Raw genomic sequence first — 19,809 nt, 5'->3', positions numbered from 1 at the left:
CATCTCTCTGTAGATGACTCTTTGATGTACACATGTATAATGCTAATTTTTCTCCTGCACTCCAGTCCCACATCACCACATACTAATTGGATATTTCTGACCAGATGTCCCATAGGTATCTTAAACTCAACATGTGTGACCCTGTCAACCTGCAAGTCACTTAGCATTTGTTTGCCCAAGTTTCTTCAACCATAAAATGGAGATAATAATAGTACCTTTTTTCCCAGGGTTGTTGTGAGATATCAGACAAGACACTATTTGTAAATTGCCTGGTAATGCTAAGCACTTAATAAATGCTTGTTTCCTTCATAACTTCTTCATTCCTCTTCTGCCACCATCCTTCCTGTCACCCAGACAGATTCACATTCTTGGCATTATCATTAAATATTTTCAGTCCAATTAGCAATCAGGTCTTATCATTTCTATCAAAGTACCTCTTTTCTGGCCCCTTTCCTCCACTTTCACATCACCAAGACAGTCCAGACTCAATCACCTCCCAGGTGGACCATCAGATAGCCTCCTCATTGGACTCTGCCTCCAGAAGCCTCCCATCTGCAGTCAGCCATGCCTCTCCAGACTCCGTGTCCTCTTTTCTTTCTTCCTGCTTGCTCAGCCTATTGTCCAAAAGTGGGTGCATGGGCAAATTTGGCAGTGAAGCTCAGCTCATTCCCACTCCACCAATGACAGTGGCTATTTCCTCTCAAATCTCCTGAATCACCATCCCAGAGCTTAGCATAGTGCCTTGTACATGGCTGGTACTTAAGAAATGCTTGCTGACTGTCCCTTGTGGGCATGGCCAATGGCCTGTTACATACACATTTAATACAAAGTAGTTTCTGGGGGGATGGTGGCACTAGCAGCTGTTGGTGGAAGATAGACCATGAAAGGAGGAAGCACTTGGACTAAGTGGTGGAGAAAGCTAGGGGGCAAGTGAGGAGAGGGTGCATGGGTGTGTGGGACAGCCAGAGCAAAGGCACAAAGACAAGGGATGGATGGGCATGCCCCAAGCATTGTGAGCAACTGGAAAAGAGACCACCTGAGAGTGTTGTTCAATGACCATGTAAAGGTAGGGGCTGGAGCCAGATTATGAAAGGCATTAAGTGCCACACTGAGGAGTTTGCATTTTATCCTAGAGGAAAGAGGATGCCACTGAAGCTTCTTAGACAGGGGAGTGACATGGCCTGGCTTGTGTTTTAGGAACATGATTTTGGCATCTGAGTGGAGGATGGATTGGAGAGGGGAGATGCTAGGCCAGTTAGAAAGCTACTTGCAATATAGTCAACATAGGGGGTGAGGATGGCCTGTACTAGGGTGTTGGTTACATAAGTGGAGAGAAAAGGAGGTAGTTGAGAGAGATGGTGAAGGTAGAATTGATGAGGTTTGGCAACTGAGCAGATACGTAGGGTGAGGGAGAATGGAGAGCAGAGGATGACTCCTGAGTGATGAGAAGAGACCCTTAAATGAAGTAGAACAGTTAGGACGAGGGGAAAGTTTGGGACACATTGGGTTTCAAACGTCTCTGGGCTAGCCAGGTAAGAATGTCCAATGGATAACTGGTGATGTAGGCCTGGGGGGGCAGAAGAAATCTAACATGGATGTCTAGATACTGGAATGATCTGCATAGATGGGAACTGATGAGGTCACCAAGAGACAAAATGAGAAGGGAGAAGAGGACCCAAAGAAGAGGATTTGGGGTTTAACAACAGTTGGGGGGAGGAGGATACGAATGATGATCCAGCAGAGGACACTGGGTAAGAGAGGCCATGCCAGTAGGAAAGGAAGCAGGAAAGAACAGGGTTATAAAAAGAGTATGGGAGAGGACAGGCCATTGAGCAGGGTCGGATGCTGCACAGAGGTCTCATGCATCTGTCAATGAAAGGCCGAAAGTCCTGTTTCTCCTTTTATTTCAAGGATGATGTCATGGAATTGGATGCGGCTCCATTTCCTAAGCAATAAGAACCATGGCCCTTCCGGGCCAGTCTTCTAGAAGAAGAGATCTTTGGCTTCCCTGAGAAGGGGCACCCTTTCCAGGAATGAGGTGATGGACCCTACTGCGACGAGTCTAAGCATTCCTGGAGCATCATGTTCAGTTCTGGGTGCCATATTTTAGGAAGTCAACGAGCATGGATTAAGTGCTTACAATGTGACTGACACTATTCTAAGTGCTGGGAGTACAAATACCGGTAAAAAGACAGTCTGGCAAGAGAAGACAGCAGGCAAAAGGAAACTGTAAAGTCAGGGTTGCGGGCGAGGGACCTCTACCATGCAGGGCAGAGAAAGAGAAAGTCAGGAGAGGCAAGACTACAGCCAGGAGAGGAATGTCAGACATTGATGAGCTAGAGGGAAGCCCGAGAAACAACTGCAATGGTGAAGGGTCTCAAAATCAGGACACACGAGGATCAGGTGGAGAAACAGGGGGATACTGAGTCAGGAAAAGAAGAGATTTTATTTTGAGGAGGGGGAAGGTAGTCATGACATCTGTCTTTAAAAATTTAATGATGTCACTTGGAAAAGAGATTACACTTTTTTCTGCTAGATCCCAGAGGACAGGACTAGAAGAAATGGATGAACCCATATGTTTTTAAAATGTTTATAGCAGCTCTCTTTACGGTAGCAAAAAGCTGGAAATTGCAGGGATGCCCTTCCATTGGGGAATGGCTGAACAAGCTGTAGTACATGATTGTGAGGGAATACTGCTGTGCTATAAGAAATGATGACTCAATAAGCTTAGGAAAAAACATGGCAAGATTTGCATGAAAGAATGAAGAGCATGAGCAGAACCAAGAGAACGTTGTATACAGTAACAGCAATATTGTTTCAAGAACGACTTTGAGCGAATAAGTCATTTTGACTATTACAAATATCCAAATTAGCTGTAAAGGACATATGAAGAAAGATGCTATCTGCATCTAGAGAAAGGACTGATAAATAGAAGTATGTATAGAAAAATTTTACACATGTATACCTATTTGTGTTTAAGGGCAGTCATGTCTAGAGTGGGAAGTAGAAGAAAAAAAAGAAATTTACATGATGACTTTATTATATATTTAAAAAGGATAGCAAGTTGTGTATTGTAGATTTGCAGTTTCATGTACAATCATTTTTCTTACTATACTACATTATGGAAATGCTTGTTTTATTCCATAAATTAAAAATAAAATAAATAAATGTGAAAAAATATACATCAAAAAAAAAGAAGTGGGTGGAAGTTGAGAAAATGGCCAAGGAACAACATCTTCACTCTTAGAGCTCTCCAAAGTGGAAGATGCTGCCTTTGGGAATAGCTGGTCCTCTCTCACTGGAGGCCCCCATACAAAGTTGGATGGCTGCTTGTTAAATAGCTGGTAGCTGGGACTCATGCAGATTTGGATCCATGGCTCTGAAGTCCCTTCCAACTCAGGGATTTTGTGTGATGCTGGTAAAGTATGTCTGGATCAAAGAAACAAGTCAAAAGAGAAGCCAGAAAACCATAAGGATGTGATTAAAACAGGTCTCTTATTAAAACATTTCTCAGGCTGAAAAGATAAGGGAGAAAAACTATCCCCTTATTATTCCTTTTATCTTCTTATTCTGTGTTTAAAGAGATCATTTAACAGGAAAGAAATTCATTTTCCTTGTTGGAGCAGAATAAAATATGAACTCCTTAGCTTGGCATTCAGAGTCCCTCCAAACTTATCCAAACCTACCTTTCTCGTCTTATTTCAACATCACTGTCTTTCCCAGAGTCAGTCAACAAGAGTTTATTACATACTTCCTATGTGCCAGGCACTGTGCCAAGCACTGAGAATACAAGAATGGCCAAAGCAGTCCTTGCCTCTAGGAGCACCCATTTTAGCGGTGGAGACAACATATGGATAACTATGTACCTGTGAGAGAACAGAAAGAGGTCATCCTACAGGCAAAGTTCTAGCAGATTGGGTGGGGGGCATCTTCATGTCCTCAGCATAGGCCTTTGGCCATGGTAGGGACTTTCTAAATGTTTGTTGAAGGTGACTAAGTGTTTAATGTCTACATCCAATTGTAAAACATTGCCCTTTTGTATGACCCCCATATCACGCCCTTCAATTGTGTGCCGGTAAATATTTAACAACTAGCTGGGGGGGGGGGAGGAAAGTATACCCAGCACACTCTTATCTGCATTATTAACATTTCTTCATCACTTTCTTAAATCTAGACAGTCCACAAAATAAATAAAGCCCCAATACATAATATTTCCTGATTTTTAAGGTGTAAAACACTCACACAGAAAATTAATTATCGGTTTTCTAAAGTCAGTTTAAGTTGGTTCCAGCATACTCCACCCCTCTAGAGCACTTTTAAAAATAGGGATTGGGACTCCGACTTCCTTGCTAGAGGGAACCCCCAGGTGAGGAAACTAACCCTATCAATTCAGGTTGACACCTTCTCTGCAACTTTTAGCCTTATTGTTGCCTAGGGCCTGGAGAGAGTCAGCCAGGGCCACAAGGCTTGTATCTGCCTGAGATGGGATCTAAGCCCACATCTCACTCCCCATTTTCCAGGCTTCCTCTCATGTTCTCCTCATCATCATATACATAGTATGCCTTCCTGTTCCTGCTGGAGACAAGCTTTATTTCCATTTCACACATTTTGTCTGCTGGTCTCTGCCTTGCCCTGACCTCCAGTACCTCTGAGCTCCTTGATGTCCACGTATTCACCCTGGACACCTAATTACTCACTAGGGCAAAAGATCATCACCATCTTCCTGAGAAACTGGAATGATTGACTCAGAAGGAGATCTTCATGTTGGTAAGAGCTCACATTTATCTAGCCACTTTAAATTGGCATAGTGTGATCCTCACGAACACTTGTGAGGTGGGTAGCTGAAACATTATTACCCCCATTTTAGAGATGAAACCTAGGCTAGAGAGAAAAAGTGGCTTCCTCAATGTCACAGTGTTTGTTCTTAGCACAGCTGGGGGGGGGGAGGTTCAGGATCCAAACCTGGATCTGCTAACACTACCTCCAGGCTTTTCCCACCCCTTATCTAAGGGCAGGATGGTCTGTGAGACCAGCGCTGGGCTGGACCTTTCTGTGGGGCTTAAGAGGAGTCAGCCTCGAGTGGTGGAGGGATGCACAGCAGAGGGGAAGGCAGCTGTTTTATATGTATCTGGAGTCCAAGGTTCTCACAGGGCAGTGCTGGTAAGTGTTTAATAACTCCTTCTCCTGGGGGAAGCCATGCACAAGACACACTGAAAGTTAATGTGCATTAGTAAGATTTTCCCCTTCGCTTTCTGAAGTCTAGATAAGCAACAAAGCAATGAATCAAGCCCTGATGTTCAGCATGTGCCCATTTCTAAGGTATGAACGTTCCCAGTGGAAATTGAACAATCGTTCTCGTGAGCTTATTCAGCAGGCTCCCACGCTGTTGCTGTTCAGGCACGTCTGACTCTTTGTGACCCTGGGGACAATAGCACGCCAATGCTGTCGATGGGGTTTTCTTGGCAAAGATACTGGAGTGTTTTGCCATTTCCTTCTCCAGTGGATTAAGGCAAACAGAGGTTAAGTGACTTGCCCAGGGTCACATAGCTAGTATCTGAGGCTGGATTTGAACTCAAGTCTTTCTGACTCAACTCTATCCACTGAGCCACCTAACTGCCTCTGTGCTCCATTGTACCCAAGGGCAATTCCCAGATGCATGACCTTGGGTAAGTCACTTCACTCTCCCTGGGCCACTGTTTTTCCTCATCTAAAAAATGAGGGGGTTGGAATAGATAACCTCTGGGGTCCTTTCCAACTCAGATTATATTCACAGCTCCCTACATACCTTTCTTTTCTAGGGTTCTGTCTCCATCTAAGCCTTGAGCTCAGACTGTAATAAGACTCTCACCAGTTCTGTAGGCCTTATGGGTTTAATTCAATAAATTTCATTCAATAACATCAATTAAGCCCCATTTGGGGTAAAACTGTTCTCTTTATAAGTCAAACTGTTTCTTGGCTTAAGAATAAGGAATTCTTAAAGGGAGAGGGGAGCTATCAAATCTACTGAACATTTTAACATGTGTGACCTTGGGCAAGTTACTTAACCTCGATGTCCTGAGAAACTCTCTTTTAAGACTGTTAAGTCACAGAATTAGTCATTCATATCACTCAAAGAAGTTTTGACACCAGAAGTCTGATATATTGATTAAAACACAGATAGAAACTAAATACTTTAAAATTGCAAATGATTTAGAAAACTCAAGAGACCCAACCAAAAAAAGTAAAGGCACCACAAAATGGCAGTTTGTAGAGTGTGGATGGAGTACCAGCTGTGGTGGTTGGAGATGAGCTCAGCTCTGTCCTCTGACCCATGGCAGCTGGGTGACTGGTGGACTTCCTCTCTGTGTGACCCTGGGCCTGGTACCTAACCTCACTTTGCCCAAGTTCCCTCATCTCCATAACAAAGGAGATGGACTAGACCCCAGAGTTTCCTTCCCGTTTGTAATCTATGACCCCCAAACACAAATTTAGACTGTGACTTCCTCACATATGGGCAGCCATAAAAACACTTGGACGTGGGAAAGAGAATGGATTTCATAAACTACAAATGAATAAGCCCTATGCTGATTGCAGGCCAAATTTCAGAATGGCCTGTTAAACACATGGCTTGTGGACTCTAAGAAAGGGCAGAAGTAGGGGCAGCTAGGTGGCACAGTGGGGACAGCTAGGTGGCACAGTGGGGGCAGCTAGGCGCAGTGGATAAAGCACCGGCCCTGAAGTCAGGAGGACCTGAGTTCAAATCCGGCCTCAGACCAAACACTTGACACTTACTAGCTGTGTGACCCTGCGCAAGTCACTTAATCCCAATTGCCTAAAAAAAAAAAGAAAAGAAAAAAAAGAAAGGGCAGCAGTAAACACACAGAACCAACACACAGTCATTAAAATGAAGCCATGCTAGTCTAATCTAATTTCTTTCTTTGACATTGTTACTAGACCAGAAGATTAGCAGAATGCTTCAGGCTTCATCTATCTTGATTTCATCAAGACATCTAATAAAGTCTCTCATGATTTCTTTGTGAACAAGACAGAGAAATGGGGTATGGATGAGAGAGTAAAGTTAGGCAGATTCAAAACTGGTAGAAAGAATGAATGAGTTTGTTGATTAATAGACGAGAAGTCTAGATGGAGGTGTGTGCCTTTGCCCTGTTCTGTTAACGCTTTTTTCCCAATGTTGCATGCAGGAATAGGGGCTATATGGAAACATCCAAGACCCTTCTCCTCTTCTGCCCCAAATCTCTTGTAGCCACATATATTCTAAGGCCCAGCAGGACCAAGGCCCTGCCCCAGACCCTATAACCCAGTTCTTATTAGGTATTGGACATCCTTCTCAACTGAATGCTGACCTCCTCCCATCCACACCCTCAAAGTCCTTCTCCACTCCAACCCTTGGGGTCACAATCCCCTTACATTGTCATTAGTTGGGGATATGGCTGCTCATACCACTTGAATGAGGAGGCAATCACCATCTATAACCTTTCTAGTCAAATGGAGAAGCACTGGGGCCTTAGATGCCTTGATGTGGAGCCCTCTGAACCCTTAGACACTGCCATCCGACCTGCTATCATAGGTGCACAGTATATTGAACACTGGGCCTGAAGCAGGAAAATTTGAGTTCAAATCTGGCCTCAGACACTTACTAACTGTGTGACCCTGGACAAGTCACTTAATCTCTAAAATGAGGATCATAAAAGCATCCACCTTCCAGAGTAGTATTTAATAGTATTTTTTCCAGTTACATATAAAGACAATTTTTAACATTCATTTCTAAAAAAAATTTTGAGTTCTCAATTTTCTCCTTCCCTCCAACTCCTTTCCCCTCCCTAAGATAGTAAGCAATTTGATATAGGTTATATATGTGCAATCATGTAAAACACATTTCCATATTAGTCATCTTGTGAAAGAGAAAACAGACTAAAAAAAAGAAAAACCATGAAAAAAAATACAGGGAAAATAGTCAGCTTCGATCTGCATTCAGACTCCATCGTTCTTTCCCAGAGTAGTTGTGAGGATCAAATGTGCTTAGCACAGTGCCTGGCACATACTAGGTGCTTAATAAAGGTGCTTTTGTGTCCTTCCTGCAGCATCCTAAGAATACCTGGGCTTTGTCATCTAGCCTGTTGCTGTATCCTAAGGACCACTGACTGGGCCTTTCCATTTGCCCTGTAGCTGATACCCCCTCTATGAGCTGTCTCCCTGATTAGAAAGTGAGCTCACTCTGTTTGTAACCTCAGTGCTTAGCACTGTGCTGGGTACACTATAAGTGCTTAATCCGTGCTTTTTTTAATTCCATCAGTAATATTTATTGAGCCATCAATGACATGCTTTATTACATGTGCGTGCGTGATGCAAAGCTGGCAGGAATAGCTAACCGTTTGGACAGAGCCAAGATGTGGACTTGAAAACTTGAGACAAACCAAATGGGAAAATGGGACAAATGAGTAGCATGTAATTGAATTAGCACAAATATGGGTCCCTCAGAAAAGTCACCTGCAACACTCACCCAAAGGAGAGAACCTGATTTAACAGCACTTTCTGTGAGGGGGGGCCCCCGAAGGTTTTGGTAGCCTGCCTGCTGAGTCAGTAGGGGTCATCAATGTGATGCTGAGTTATCCCAAAAGGCTGATGCCACCTTAGAATTGTAGGATTGTAGAGCTTGACAGGGCCTAGAGATCTGCTCTAACGCCTTCATTCTAAATATAAGGAAACTAAAGCCCAGAGAGAAGGACCTCATCCACAGCCACAAGCTGGGCAGTGGAAAGATCTGGACGACTCCAGATGAGCTCTCTTTTCTACTACCTCAAGGTGAATTAATAGAATTACTATAACATTCAGAATGAGGGAATTCCACTCCACTCTGTCCTGGGCAGGCCATACCTGGAACACTCTGTCCAGTTCTTTGGACCACATTTAGGAAGGGAAGTGATGTGCTGAACACGTCCAAAGGACAGAGACCAGAATGGTAGGGTAACTGCAAACCACACCCTATGAGTACAGCACCCACATTAGGACATCTACCAATCCCCCACTAGCGCTGGCAGGTTGATTCTGTGGAGTGTAGCTGACCACACCTCCTCTCATGAATCTTGAGTTATCATTTCTATTTTTGCTGTCCATAAGCTCCCATATGATATAGTCCTCATCAATTACCAATTTGCTGACCCAAGTTAGTTAATTTTTAGGAAAAAAAGACATTTGCTAGGAAAATATAGCAAGGACAGTTGTTACATCAATGTCATTCTCCCTATTCCCCTCAAAAAGAAGAAAGGAAAAAGAAAAAACACTCTTTCCTGGGGCCCCAGAATGTCCCAGGGGACAGCAGGCTTAAAATTAGAGAGCTCCTGTGGCCAATGAGGAAACTCACAGCCCCTGATTATCAGAAATTCTTGTTTTCCCCTTTGTGGAGTCCTCATGAAATTCATGGTAAGGTGTAGCACAGTGTGGGGTGCTTAGAGGGCTGGTGTTCTTGTAAAGCCCAGAAGTTGTCTTTTCTCAGTGTGGTTGTTTGCCTGGCTCCTGCTGCCAGGCAAGGGGAACTCCAGATCTTCCAACCTTGCCCAGTTCACAAGATCATCCCTGGGTCAGTGAGGGTGGGAGAGAAACTCTCTCCTCCCTCCTCCCTCCTCCCTCCTCCCTCCTCCCTCTTCCCTCCTCCCTTCCTCCTAGGACCACTCCTGCTTGTTGAACCACTGCTGCTTGTTCCTGCTTGGAATACTCAGTTCAGAACTGGCTTGCTTTGATGTACACAGGCCTAGAGGTCTGTTTGATCCTTTCAGCCAATTAGGAGATAATTCCTATGTGGTGTTATTTATTTTCATCCAATGATCAAAGCACCTCGGGCCTCCAAAATTGATTAGAGACTTATTTGAACCTAGTTTACACCTTTGATTGATTCTGAAGACTAGGCCTTGTGTGCTTTAGACAAATTAGGAATCCCCACCCTTTCATGCAGAAGAACTGGGGATGTTTAGCCTGAAGAAGCTTCTTTATTGGGGGGGATCATGATTAACCCCATATCTTTGAAAGGATGTCAGGTAGAACAGAGATTAGATTTATTCTGCATGGCCCCAGTTGAATGAACCAATACTAACAGATGATTGATACAGAGAGGGAAATTTTGATTCAGTATAAAGAAGAACATTTTAAGGATTAGAGCTTTCCAAATTGGAATAGCACATCTTGTGAGGGTGTGGCTTCCCCAATCATTGTAGATATTCAGGAAAAAACTGGGTAACCGCTTTTGCAAGGAGCTATAGAAAGAACCATGGGTTGGGTAAGATCAAATTCTGGGATGCCATAACTCTATGATATACTTACTCCATATCAATGGGGGTTGTTTCACAACATTTAAGCATGTTTCACATACCTAAAGAACTAGACAAGATAGTATGAAGGGATAAATACCAATAATTATAACTAGCCTTTATATAGTGTTTTAAGATTTGCAAAAACACATCAGCAAAAAAGGAAAAGAACCTATAAGTTCTAAAATATTTATAGCAGCTCTCTCCGTGGTGGGAAAGAACTAGAAATTGAGGGGATGCCCATCAACTGGGGAATGGCTAAATAAGTTGTGGTATATGATTGTGATGGAATACTATCGTGCTGTAAACAATGATGAGACGGTTGATTTTAGAAAAACATGGAAAGACGACATGAAATAATGAAAAGTGAAATGGGCACGACCAAGAGAATGACGTATATAGTAACAGCACTATTGTTCAAAGAATAATTATGAATGACCAAGTTATTTTGAGTATTACAAACACTCAGATCAACTATGAAGGACCTATGAAGGGAGAAGCTATCCTCCAGAGAAAGAACTGATAAATAGAAATATGCATAGTATGGTTTTACATATATTTATATATCTGCCAAATGGTGGCCTTCTCTAGTACAGAGGAGAGAGTGAGGGAGATAGCCTGGAAATAAAATCATAACAAAAATTAATTTTAAAAATAGATTTGTAAAATACTTCACATATGCTATCTTATTTGATTCTTACAACAACCCTGGGAAGTAGGTACTATTATTATCACCATTTTAGAGATGAGGAGACTGAGGAACGGAGAGGTTAATTGACTTGCCCAGAAAAGTCAGCATCTGACCTAGCTAAGAAGTGTCTGAATCGAGCTGAACTCAGATCCTCCATTGTTTTACCCTTTGTACCACCTCACTACATGAACACTGTTGGAGGAACTACTCAGAGGACCTGCTGATGATGGGCTAGGCACATCATCTACATATACTATACAAAGGGTTATCAGGTCATAGATGGAGCTCATGGTACAGCGGAACGAATGCTACTTTGGGAGTTACAGAACCTGCCACCTTGGGCAATGCATTCCACTCTCTAGGCCTCAGTTCCCCCATGAGAAAAATGAGGATTTAGACTAGATGGCATCTCAGGTTCCTTTCAGTTCTAGATCTGAGGTCCTAGGAGGGCTAGAAGGAGGGGCCCTAGGGGCCATCTGGTCTAACCCTTCCATTCTACAGATGAATACAGAGAGATCGAGACTTTCCTAAGGTCAAACAGGTAAAGTGTGGTAAAGCTAGGATGGGAGATCCCATCTTCTGACTCCAAATCCCAGCCTCTTTTCATGTCACATCTGTAGAACTGCTACATACATTAAATAGGATCCATCTGAAAATGCTACGTTCTGTTACTTTTTTTCTGTGGACATCTTCAGATGATAAACAGAATTTGTCAAATGCCTTTAATAAGAGACTAATCCACAAACTCTTTTGTTCATCCAAATTCCATCACCTCTTGCATTAAAAGAGATACTGGTATGTCCTAATGGTCATCAGTTTTTGATTTTTTGTAACTACCTGGCTGAACCACCCCCACCATAGAGTAGCTACTTATCCCAACTGGGCATGGGTCGAAACCCAGTATAACCCAGATTCTAGAACAAGATATCGGAGAGATCAGTTCCTAAGTTTCACTTCAGCTACCTTCATTTCCAATTTCTCAGCCACATCAGAAGTTGTGTGGCTCCAAAACTCACACACGGATTCCGCTTCTTAAACCTAGAATGTGTGCATAGCAACCCCTCAGCTGGAGGCCTGCCACCCACTCTGAAGCCCAATCTTCATTGTCTACAGTTGCCAAGTCGTTTGTAGGTAGCTGAAGTGTGATGGCAAAGAGTCCTGGGTGTGCAGCCAGAGGGCCTCTGCTGAAGTTGTGACTATGCCACTCACTTCCTGAGTAATACTGAGCCAGTCTCGAAAATAAAAGGGTTGGCCCACATCCCAGCCTGCTCGGGTTCCATGACTACAGAAGTCTTCCTCCCCTACCCGGTACTGCTTGGGCCTTTCCTATGAGCGCCCCTCCCATTCCTCCCGTGGTTAGCTTGCATATACATGGTTGCTTGCAGGTTGTCTCACCATTAGCCTGGGAGGTCCTGAAAGGCTGGGGTCATTGCTCTGTCTGTCTTTATGTCTCCAATACATAGCCCATACCCGGCACATAGTAGGCACTTACTCAATGCTTCTTGTTGATGAAGATGAAGTCTTATTCTCTCTGGTTATCCATTTCCTCCTCTGAAGAAGTGAGGGGCTTGGATTGGCCATTTTCTAAGAGCACCTGTACTACCATTCTCTCTCTTCACTGAGCCTAGTGTTTGTCCACCCTGTATGCTGCTGCCTTGACTCTTCTCAGCTCTATAACTTTGAGCCTCCTCCTGGGAGTAACAATGTCTCCTCTTGAACAGAATCTATCTCAAAAGTAACTCCTTAGGGATACATGTGAAATGTAGCATGGGAGCTCTCACCCAAGCCTTTCCTGAGGATGGACACAGGGACATAGCCAGAGAGGGAGCTCAAAGGGAGCCTAAAGGGCATTTGGTCCAGCTTCCTTTTCCATATCAGGAAACTGAGGCCCTGAGAGAGGAAGGGATTTGCTCCAAATCACATAAAATCAGAGATTTTGAGGCAAGGGGACCTTGGAGGGCATTGAGTTTGGCCTCCTTTTATAGGTGAGGTGTCGGATGTTCAGAGAACTTCAGAGAGGAGGGGAAGGAGAAGGGGAGGGAGAGAGAAAAAGAAGGATGAGAGGAGGAAGAGGAGGAAGGGGGAGGCAAGGAGAAGGGGTAGGAGAAAACAGGCAGGAGAAGGAGGGGGAAGAGAGGAAGAGGAGGAGGAGGGGAAGAGGGGTAGAAGGGGAGGAAGAAGAGGAGAAGGGGGAGGATAAGCAGGAGGGCGTGGGGAGGATGATGAGGAGGGGAGGAGGAGAAGAGGGGTAGAAGGGGAGGAAGAGGGGGAGGATGAGGAGGAGGGGAAGGGGAGGGAGAGAGGGAGAGAGAAAGAGAAGGATGAGAGGAGGAAGAGGAAGAAGGGGGAGGCGAGGAGAAGGGATAGGAGAAAACTGGGAGGAGAAGGAGGGGGAAGAGAGGAAGAGGAGGAGGAGGGGGGAGGGGAAGAGGAGCGCCCTCGCCGGCGCGCGCTCTCGCTCCTCGGCTCGCTCCCGGCTCGCTCCGCAGGCGCAGCGGCGGGGGGGTGGGGGGCGGTGGGCTCGCGCGCGCGCGGCCTCCGCCGGCAGGGCCCCGCGCCGGGCACGCGCGCGCTCTCCTGCAGCCGCGGCCTCGGGCAGGGCAGGCTTTGACGTGGCACTCCCTGCCCCGGCGAGCGAGCCGGCGGGCGGGCTGGTGGGCGGGGGTGTGCGCGGAGGAGAGCGCGGCAGCCGCAGCGGGCCAGGAGCGGAGCGGAGCCGAGCGGCCGCAGCCAGCCAGGTAGGCAGCCCCGGCGGGCCCCCCGCCCGCTCCCCGCGCCCCGCGCAGCCCGGGGGCCCCGGCTGCAGCTCGACAGCGATGTGGGGGCCCCCGCCCTTCTCCTTGCTCCTGGATCCCCGGTGTCCCGAGCTCCCTGCGGCGGCACGTACCTCCGAGGGCTCGGAGATCGCCGGGTCCGCGCCTTCTTGTTACGGAGGGAGAAACTGAGGCCCAGACGCTTGCCCAAGGTCGAGCAGTCGGAGCCGAAATTCGAACCCAGGTCCTCCTTCCATGACACCCATGGGCTCCTCCCACCCCCACCCCCAGCTTTTCCTTGGAATACGAGGCTATTGGAGTCACTGTCACGATCGGGGGTTGTGACTGTAATGCTCTGAGATCCGCTACCGAAACGGTTGCGTGGCTTTCGGGGTCCGAGGGCGCCCGGGGATCCCGGGGGCTGGAGGCCTCTTCCCTCCGAGGATTCCCCTTCGGGGATCTCTTTGCCTGCATGCCTATTTCCCGCTGAGTCAGGATACTCCGTGTTAACTCGCTGTGTGTATGGGTCAGTGTGTGTATGTCAGTGTGTGTGTGTGTGTGTGTGTGTGTGTGTGTGATGCGCCGGGAAGTTTGACGTGGCAGACTGCACTGGGCGAGAGAGGAAGCAAAGTTCCCCCACTTGCACTGGAGCAGGATGCCAGCCCCTTCCTGTGCACTTGCGAGAGGCATCCCGGGCTCCCGGTGACAACTTCAGTCGGCAACAGCTGAAGCCGGCCGGTGGACTGGGGGACGGACGACCAGGGGTGTGTCCTGGCCGGCTCTGCTCGGAGGTGCCCCGTTGGATAGGCTTGACTAAAGCTCAGACTGCCACGTCTCCCTGTCTTCTAAATAGTGGGAGGAGGGAAGATACTGTCCCCAACGAAGGACAAGGCAAACAGGCCTTCGGTCTTGTCCACAGCTGGTCACGTTTGCTTCTTGGATGGAAGGGAAGGAAATCGACTTGTAATGCTGCTAGCTGATCACGGTGCTGGAGTGTGGAGTAATACTACAGGCAAACAAACGGGGGGAGGGGGTATTTTAGGCTCGGAATGTTAAGGATGCCCGGCCCCCCCACCATCTCCTGAGCAGGAATCTGATTTCTAAGAGCCTTCCCAAGAAGGCTACAGCTGGTGATCTGGGAAGAGCCTGGCTTCTCTAGACAGAGGTCCTTCACCATCTTTGTGTTGTGCATCCCTGAGGCAGGCTGGGAGAAACCTCTGGGCCCCTTCTCAGAAAAGAGGTTTGAAATGCAGAAAATGAGATTCAGTGAATTAGAAAGGCAGCTGAAGGTTAGTGAAAATCAAGATGTCATTTTTTTTCCAGTCCAAGTTCACAGGCATCCTCAAATCCCTTGTACTCCATGATTAGAACCCCTGATATGGAACCAGGTGGCTGATTTTGAAATCCTAGCTCAGCTACTTACTCTCTGAATAACCTTGCGCCATCCCTTACCCTCTCTGAGCCTCAGAAACCGTAAAAATGAGGGTGTATGGTCCAAATCCGGATCCAAATCTAAGAAGAGCTTTAAATCTAAGGAAACAGTTACATATGATGGGAAGGGCTTCTGTTGTTGTGCCTACAGGTCATGGAGTCAGAGGAGGGAGAAGCTTTTTAGAAGAAATACAAGATCTTGAGATCAGAAAGAGCTCTAAAAATCACTCTTATTTTAAAGATGGGGAAACTGAGGCACACACGTGAAGTGGGCTTTCTGAATGGCAGGCCAAGACCAGAACTCAGGCCTCTAGAAGCCCTGTACGCTTCATCTTCAACTATACCACAAAATAGATTCTTCATCAACATAGAAATGGCTCTTATTTTTGTGAAAACCAGAAAAGATTTTAGGATCACAGATTTAAAGCTGGAAGGGAAAATTGGCTCAAGCTCTTTAATTTACAGATGCAGAAACTGAGGCCATGAGGGGGGAAGTCAACCCAATGTTGCACAGGTAGTCAGTGGCAGAGCCAAGATTTGCATGTTTCCCTGTGCCCCTGTTCTGCCCATGGGGTAAATGGAAGTCCAGTTCTTGAGGAGAATCCTAATGGGATCCAAACAGTAAATGGTCATTACAGAATTTCACTTTTCCTCTACCTGGCCTTCTGTAGACTTCCATGTAAACCAAGCATCATTTTATGCATAATGGAGAAATTAACATCTTCCTGGCAAGTTCTTAATTGACCTTTCTGTAGGTTTTAAGACCGGCCAAATACCTTTCTTACAGCAGGCTGGGAAGCGATTCAAAGAGGTTGTGATATGCACAGCTAGAAAGTATTTGAAAGGCTGTTATACCCCACCCACCCAGACCAGTGCTGTAACCAGTAGGCATCACTGCTGTTTACTTTACTTAGGAAGACTGTGGATAGCTGAAGACTGATTATAATCTGCCCTCTGATTTGTCCAAGCTGTGACCCATAACATTGACTCACCACTATTATGGAAGGGTGGAATAAGCCTCCAGCTGACCTATGTTTGAAGTCCCAGCTTTTACTTATGTTGTTCAGTCCTTTCAGTTGCGGCCCACTCTTCATGACTCCATTTGGGGTTTTCTTGGCAAAGATACTGGAGTGGTTTGTCATTTCCTTCTCTATTTCACAGATAAGGAAACTGAGGCAGAAAGGATTAAGTGACTTGCCCAGGGTCACACAGCTAGTAAGTGTGTGAGGCTGGATTTGAACTCAGGTCCTCCTGACTCCAGGCCCAACACTCTATCCACTGGGCCCCCTGGCTGCGTACCCTGGGCCAATGTTTTCAGTTTCTTCATTGATAAAATGGAAGTGTTGGACTTGGTGATCCCCAAGGTGTCTCCAAGCTCTGAACCCTGTAGCCTTTGATACTGAGAATCCTTAATTTCTTCCGCATTCACAGAATCACGTAAATTCAGAGACAGAAAGGACCTCAGAGTCTGCCTAGCCCAGGGCTGGGAAACTTGCAGCCTTAAGGCCACATGTGGCTTTCTAGGTCCTTCAGTGCAGTCTTTGGAATGAATCCTAATTTTAAAGGATTTGTTCTGTAAAATTTGGATTCAGTCAAAAGGCCTCCTTTAAGAACCTAGATGTGGCCTTAAGGCTGCAGGTTCTCCACCCCTGATCTACCTGAATCCCACACTTGCATAAAAATCCCCACTTCCACACACCTGCTAAGGAGGCATTCAGCCTTCCTCTGAGGACCTCCAATAAGCAGGCACCCACTGTCTCCTTTAGAACAGCTCTCATTGTTAGAAAGGTTTTTTTTCCCATGACTTGAGCCTCAGTTTGCTTCTTTATTGTTCCTACCCATTGCTCCTAGCCCTGCTTTCTGGGGCCCAGTCGAGCAAGTCCAATCCTTCTTGTATGTGTCAGTCCTCCAAATACTGGATTTCACCAACTATCCTTTTAATAATGCCAGGAATCAAAGTCAAACTCTTTGACCTACCATTTAAAGACTCTATTCCCTTTCCTTTCAGAAAAGCAGGTCAATATTTATTCTTCTGTAGTTGGGTGACAACTGTCATATCCCCTGGAGTCTCTTTTTCAAGTTAAAGTGGCCCCATTTCATTTCAAAGCTCTTCATTTGGTATGAACCATCTGGCTTGGTTTTCTCTGGATGCTTTTTAGCTTAGCGATGTCTTTCCCAAAATATGGCACCCAGAGCTAAACACAGTGCTCTAGATGTCTGATCGGGGTGGACGGTGCTATTTCTCTAGTCTTGAGCCCCATGAAAACCCCTCAGGTTGGGTTAGCTTTTTTGACTTCCATATCACACTGTTGATTCATGTTGAGTTAGTAACCCACCAAAGACCCTGAACCTTTGTCAAATGATCTGCTGTCTAGCCATGCACCCCGACATCTTGTACTTGTGACAGTTTTTTTTGTTTTTATTTTTGCTTTTTTTCCACGCAGCGATAAGAAGTCTTTATATTTATCTCTATTCAGCTTCATCTGATTTGATTCAATCCAGGAGTGGGGAACCCATGGCCTTCTAGGTCCTTGGGTGCAACTCTTTGACTGAATCCAAACTCCCCAGAACCAATCTCCTTAATAAGAGGATTTGTTCTGTAAAACTTGGACTCAGTCAAAAGGCCTTAAGGCCACAGATTCCCCACCCCTGTAAGCTGTGGAGATCTGTTTGAACCCTCCCTCTGCCATTCAGTTTATCAGCTATCCCCTGCCCCAGCAATGTGGTTTTTGTCAATTAGATGCACATACCATCTAGCCAGTGCTTCTTAAACTGTGGGTCATGAATGGAAAAAGTTTCAGAAGCCCTGATCTAGACCTTTATCTAGGTCTTCATCTGAGTCCTTGGTAAAAGTGTTAGACAGCACATGGCCAAGCACACGTCCCCAGGAAGCTCCAGTGGAGGGCTCCTTCTGCATCTTCTTAGGCCCATTAACAGCCAGTTGACATTGAATCGCCAATGATTGTTTTTGAGCCATTTGACCAGGTTATAATTCGATGAATTGTTCTGTCAGTCTATATCACTCCACCTTGTCCCCAAGAATAGCCTAGAGAGACTTTGTCAAAGGCCTGCTAAAATCCAGATAGGCTGTTTCTATTTGACTTGGCTGATCTGCCAGACCAGTAACCCTAGGCGAAAGAGGAAGCGAGGTTAGTCTGGCGTTTGTCGTTTCTGAAGCCATGATGACTCTGTCCTCATCACTTCCTTCACCACCTGTCCCTTTAATAGTGCATTTTCTAAGTTTGCCAGGAACCAGTCAGTGGCCTACCATGTATTGACTCTATTCTCTTTCCTTTTAAAACATTGGGACATATATTCTCTCTAATTTGGTGGGGGGGGGGGGGGACAGTAATTATCTGGTTCTCCAAGATCTCTCAGAGATGTTTGACAGTGACTTAGCAAGCGCCTCTTTCCGTAGCAGTGGATGAAGTCGGTTTGGACCTGTTACTTTAGGCCCAACAAGGGAAGCCAAGTGCCCAGGAATGATCTCTCTACTTATCTTGGGTGTCAGTCACTATGAGACATTTTGTTTCTGTCCTTTCTAGATCAAAGATTGCTCTCATTGGTGGAAAAGGTAATCAGTACAAGAGTTGAACCATTCTGCCCTTTCTCTGCCCCCATTCCCACTGCCCCGCCCTCATGAGCAGGGTCCTCTCTCTTCTCCCATCTGGGAGCCACCTCATTCCCCCATTCTAGCTCCACGACCCCCACCCTTTTTGTTGTTCAGAGTCTCTCCTCCAGTCTCAGCTTCTTCCAGGCCAGAATTCTTGGACATTCTGCTCACAAGTCTCTGCCACATGTCTTTGTTCATCCTCAGTTGCCCCTGCTTCTCCCTTCTGTACATGTCTTTTAAAAATCTAAGCTAATACTAAAAAAAAAATAGCTAACATTTGCATAACACTTACTACATGCCAACTATCTCACTTGATTTATCCTTACAACAACCCTAGGAAGTAGATGTTATTATTATCATCCCCATTTTACATGTGGGAAAACTGAGGCAAACAGGTTAAGTGACTTGCCTAGGATCACACAAATAGCATCTGAGACCATAGTTGAACTCAGGTCTTCCTGACTCCACACATAGCACTCTACCCAGTGTACCATGTCGCTGCCCCTAATAAGTTGTCTGATGGTTGATGAGTTCCCTTTTTTAGAGGCAGTTACATGGTACGGTGGATAGAGTGCTGGAGCTGGAGTCAGGAAGATCTGAGTTCAGATCAAGCCTTAGACACTTAATAGCTGTGTGATCCTGGGCAAGTCACTTTACCGCTGTCTGCCTCAGTTTCCTCATCTGTAAAAAGGGGATAATAATAGCACCTATCTCCCAGGGTTCTTGTCAGGATTAAATGAGATATTTGTAAAAGTGCTTAGCGTAGTACCTGGCATATAGTTTATACTTAAGAAATACTTCCTTCTTTCCTTTCTTCTTTCTTTCCTTCCTATTTTCCTTCCTTTCTTCTATCTTCCTTCCTTCCTTCCCTCCTTCGGACAACTCTTGTTTTTCCTTTGCCTTGTGTGTCTTCAGAATTCAGTTCCAGAGTTTCTGTCTCTCCTGGGCTGACTTCTCCTACAGAATTTTAATCCACTGGATCCTAGCTAGGGTGCCAGTCAGACTGTGGCTGAGATTCCT

The 19,809-nt window shown here is 45.7% G+C and overlaps 1 protein-coding gene and 1 long non-coding RNA gene across 4 annotated transcripts in view; one reads left to right on the top strand and one right to left on the bottom strand.

Annotated features, from left to right (window-relative positions):
• Positions 1-3,022: 3,022 nt before the first annotated feature.
• Positions 3,023-13,969, bottom strand: LOC144455400 (uncharacterized). Its single transcript, XR_013484142.1, has 2 exons — positions 13,880-13,969; positions 3,023-3,429 (listed from the first exon to the last, which is right to left on the bottom strand). It is a non-coding gene; the product is annotated as an uncharacterized LOC144455400 (long non-coding RNA).
• Positions 13,585-19,809, top strand: part of SEC24D (SEC24 homolog D, COPII component) — a 116,486-nt gene continuing 110,261 nt past the window's right edge. The window contains exon 1 of one of the 3 annotated variants that reach the window (XM_078148706.1): positions 13,585-13,730. The gene's annotated coding sequence lies outside the window, so the exon portion shown is untranslated. Of the gene's footprint in view, positions 13,731-13,903; positions 13,990-19,809 lie in introns of those variants that run through there. The other 2 variants (XM_021008281.2, XM_021008282.2) reach the window with 2 other exon arrangements.

This window comes from Phascolarctos cinereus, unplaced genomic scaffold (assembly GCF_003287225.1).
Source record: "Phascolarctos cinereus isolate Bilbo 61053 unplaced genomic scaffold, phaCin_HiC Scaffold_9;HRSCAF=440, whole genome shotgun sequence".
NCBI classification, from domain to species: Eukaryota; Metazoa; Chordata; class Mammalia; order Diprotodontia; family Phascolarctidae; genus Phascolarctos; species Phascolarctos cinereus.
The sequence above is the reverse complement of the archived record's forward strand: the minus strand, read 5'-3'. Positions and strand labels throughout refer to the sequence as shown.